We start from the raw sequence: 5,000 nt of genomic DNA, 5'->3' as shown, positions 1-5,000 counted from the left end.
TTAATTGGCCAGACGTAGCAAATTTCCTTGTGCTTATGCTGCGTTTCGTTTTCACAGGACGCAAGGGAACGCAAGCATAAAAGTGGTGAAAACCAGTCTTTAGGGTCTTTAGGGCCTGGCCAAATGGGAAATGTTTGGCGACCAAACAACATCAAACATTGTTTGGTGACCAAACATATACTGATGTTGAAGTAAGTAGCCAACGGTTCAAACATGTTTGATCTAACTCAGATCAAACTATACAAGCAAAGAACTATGGGTTGCATATACGTAAACAACACGTGGATACAAGCGGCTGAACAAGCGTGGTACGCATGTGCGCGCCAAACATGCTTGATACGGCTGTCCAAACGAGAAAAACTTCGCCCATCAAACACGAGAACAAAAGAAATGTTTTAAGTTGTTTGGTCGACTGTTTGATAGACTTCAAATTTTATCAAACACGACCAGACATGATCAAACAGCATCAAACAAGGTGGCCAACCGTTAAAATGTTTGTTAAAAGGTTTCATGTTCAAGTACAAGGAAGGATTACGTTTTTTGCAAACGTTCAAATTACACTATAATCAGTTAAGTCTGTTCAAATATAAGTGCTACACAGACAACGTTTGCAAAAAACATAATCCTTCCTTGTACTTGTACATGTTCACGGCCGTGACTTTAACATCTTTAGTTCCCACTGCCTGCTCCCGTCTGACCTTGTAGCTCAGTCGTTAGAGCAGCGGTGGTCTAACCCGATGGTCGTGGGTTCAATTCCCACCCTAGTCAAAGTTTTTCTCTGTCCTTGTGTGGGTCCATTACCATTAGTAGCGATAACGCTTACATGGTTCATATGGGGTAGAAACTTAGCACTTCATATTACACTCTAATCAGTTAAGAATGTTTGATTTTCTTTGGTCGCCAACCATTTCTCGTTTGGCCAGGCCCTTAGAGACCGTTTTGCAAAAACTTGTTTACTCTAGGGACTAAAATCTGTCAACACCTTTTCTCTAATGCGACCCCTCATTTGCACTTTTTCAAAAATTTCAAAAGGGGAAAAAAAACATCACAGACGCCGGTGTGCTTTCCAAATTTCGAAAAAAAAAAAAGAAAATAAACGGAGTCCACGTCCAAAGGTGACTGAAGACAATAGTTTGCTTCTAAAATTTCGCCTGTGTAATCGACGTTTGTATTTATGCGACCATAAATTTTTTATTTATCAATTTCATTTTAGGTCTTGATTTTTTCAGCGGTTTTAAAGCCTGCCAAATTAAAAATTGGTTTGTAATGCGACCCGGCTCTAAGTAGCTTTTTGTTGAAAATGAAAATGAGAAAATTATTTTTATTAATATTTCTTGATTTGGCTTGACATTTCTAGGAATGCACTTTTTGCTAACGCTATTCTTCGCTTTACTTCTTTCTCACATCTCCCGTCTGCAGTTAACTAGGCGTCCTAAATAAACCTTTTGTCTGTCTGTTCTATAGATTTACCATCAAACATAATGTTAACCCTAGAAGTAGGTGTTGTTTAACCTAGTGCCATTGTACTGGTGATTTTAGAAGGAATCAGATCGACTACATAATGATAAGTCAACGTTTCATAAATGCCATTTAATAGAAAAACGCAAAAACGCAACCAGGGGCCAATATCTAAAGACCAGATAACTACTAGCTTTGAAGCTACTAAATTACACAAGTGAAACACAAGATTGCAAGCTGGTCTGACCTTTAAAAGAAAGAAGATAAGCCCCCCTCTAGAATGGAGGCTGTTTTTACCCCCCTCAGTATTAATACAAAAAAATCTGTATTGAGTTTCTTAAATTAAGGAATACACAGAGTTTTTAATATAAAAATTTGAGCCAAATGATCTAGTGCCATTTAAATCTGTAATTTATACATTTCTATAGCTAATTGTTCTTTCCTTCGTGTCTCAAGATTGTCCCATACCACTTTCATTCAATATCTCAGCAGATCGCAAGTTACCGGAATTAGAGGAGGTGACCACCCTGGCAGCTCTTTTCTGATGGATATGGAGTCTGTTACACCTCCTTTCCCCTCACCCTCTCCCACATTATACTACATTAATCGAAATATCATAGTACAACGGAGTTGTACAAACTATACTACCCCAGACGAAACTGGGAATGTTTTAAATTCTCATTTTACTGAAATTGGGTCGAAACTAGCTTATCAGCTGCCATCCTCATCAATGCAACCGTCAGATCATACCCCTCTCATATTCAGAACTCCTTCCGTATCGAGGAAAAGTCGGAATAGTGGTACATAAATATGATGGTGTTGAAGTAGATTGATCATTTAATTTGAGTGCTCGTATGAACAAAATTGCTAATTGCTATACCTAATCAGAGACTGCGGATTACGATGTATTGCGATGTAAATTGGGATGTTAATTTTTCGTATACCAATAATTAGAATATGATTACTAACGCCAATCTCTGTAACACGGTATTGGGATAACGTATTGGGACCATTACTTAGAAAAAAGACCTGTATTTGTAGATCTGTGTTTTATAATTCGAGTCGTCAGTTATATTAGCTGTTGATGTTGAAGTTTGGTCACACGGAGTGGCACTTTAGTCGGCAAAATGTAGGTCACCGAGAATGTTAGCCTCATTAGATTTGGGAACCAACTGGAAATGAATTGGTGAGAAAGCCGGCTTACAAATTGAAAAGGCTATTTATACTGGCACGGCTAGTTGGAAGCTGTTACCAGTACCATTTGCTCCTGGGATAGCGGTCAATTCATTTAATAATATGCTTGTTGTCGTCTCCTCTACCACAATGCCTTCGAGAGAGTTGGACAATTTTAGTGTGATGTGATGTGATGTGATGTGTGATGTTAATTAACAATTATTGGATGAGGTTGAGCATGATAGCGATAATATCAAGGCCAAAGTTTGTTTTATCTGCCGAAGCCGAAGGCTGAGGCGGATAACACAAACTATCATGCGAAAACGGAATCCGATAATTGTTTTATTATGCATGTTCCTGAGCTGAGCTCCGCCATGACAAAACTGATCAAACTGCTGGTTAGTGTGGTAGGTGACGTCACTTCTGCATGCATAAAACTATTGTCTGTAGGTATGACGTCAATTCTACATATATAAAATCTATTGTCTGTAGGTATGACGTAAGAGAAACGGAGCAAGCAAGAATTAGCTGCGTGCTTACAGCCAATCAAAATCGAGCTGTGACACCAATGTATAATAAGTCTTGTTACTAAAAACTGAGCTACGGATATTAGATTTCCAGCTTTGCCATTGGGGCTAGCCTACCCTGACACATATAAGTGCTGCGACAAATAACAAATATTGCCAATGAACGCGTCAGCGAATGAAGAAAGCGGAAAACGTTTTTCAAATCAATCGTCTCACAGCGGAATTTAATAGTGAGAATAATTTTCCCAAACTGGAACCGAAATGCAAATGGAATTAAACTCTTCATTGCTGAGTGTTTTAGAACGGCAACGATCAGTGCAGGAATCGTGATTAAAATGTTCCTGCAACACTGACAAAATTTTCCGAGCTGCTAATGTTCAGCTAAAGGCAAAACTCATTTTCGTTTGTGAAATACCGCAAGAGTTTAATAACATAAAAAAGCGAAATGAAAAAAAGAAAAATGATTCAAGAAAAAGCGCAAACATGACAATTCTGTAAATATACTCACGGTCCAGTCTATGCAAAACAAAATGAATCATGCACTACTTCAGGAAATCTTGCAGGAACAGTCAGCGTACAAAACATATGCCCACTTTGGATCGGCTATAGCTATACATGTAACTTTATAAATTGCTGCGGCATGCCCTTATTTTGCTAGATGAGTTTCGGGAAATCCAGGATACGCCAAACTCAATGTTCAGCATTCCCTCTGCCTCCCTTTCCCTCCCCCCTAGAAAAAATCACCTAACCACCCACAAGCAGCCCTTTCAGAATACAATAATAATCTATCTCCATTGGGAATCTTGAACGGGAAATTTGCGGAAAACAGGGGAATGATGTCGAGAATTTTTATTGGTTAAACGGAACTCCAATCAAACAATCGCTTATAATAACAAACAGGGATAAAGAAAGTCATTTTTCTTCAGTTCCATCAACGTGTGAGATAAAGAAGTTAATAAGAAACGATCAAACTAGTTTGAAAAAAGCGATTGAAGTTCTTTAACTTAGGGATGCAATTTGCAATTATCCATTGTGAAATTCTTACACTTTTTCAAGTTGTTAAGGATGGTGCCTACTATTGTTATTGTGCATACTCTCTACGCATCTCGGCATACTCAAATTTCCTTTTTATAAATATTATGATATATTATATTACATTTCCTGCGTAATCATAAACCGGGGCAAAATATCTTTGAATTAGTAGGCACAGTCCTTAATTGGCAGATTACGCAATTGGGAATCCTTATGTGATATAAGGCCAGATTGCCACCATCATTTTGATGCTAGCGGGACTTCAAACGCGATGTTTGACGAAACAAACCTCTGAATTTCATGCCAAGTCCTTTTTGCAAAAAAAAAAGGTTATTTTTTAAGCAAAATTTTCCATCTTTCAATGCACCTCCATAGGACCGGCAATTCTGGCATGGTTTCTTAGTATTTTTGCCATACTTAACTGAGTAGAAGGTTGGCAAAAAAAAAAAAAAAAAAGAAAAAACGTACATTGAGCGTTTTTTTTAAAATCCAAGCTTCGCAATCCGGGCTTAGCAATTTTAAACCTAAAGAAGACGATCTAGGATCGTAAGTCGGGCTGTGGCCACACGTGTGCTGCTAAGGATCATGAGCGTTGTGTAGTAGTACTAAAAAAATATGTGTAATACATGGAAAGATGTGCATGTCTCAAAGAAAGATCACGAAATTTGTAAACACACTGGCAAAAACAACATGCATTTCAACATGAAAACATTGCTAACTTGATGTACGATCTCACCCATAGATCACTTGCTTGTAAAGCGCATTTGAATATGCCAATAGAAAATGCGCTATATAAATTCATTACCATTA

This window comes from Montipora capricornis, chromosome 12, assembly GCF_036669925.1.
Source record: "Montipora capricornis isolate CH-2021 chromosome 12, ASM3666992v2, whole genome shotgun sequence".
Lineage (NCBI taxonomy): Eukaryota > Metazoa > Cnidaria > Anthozoa > Scleractinia > Acroporidae > Montipora > Montipora capricornis.
This window is presented reverse-complemented; position numbering follows the sequence as displayed.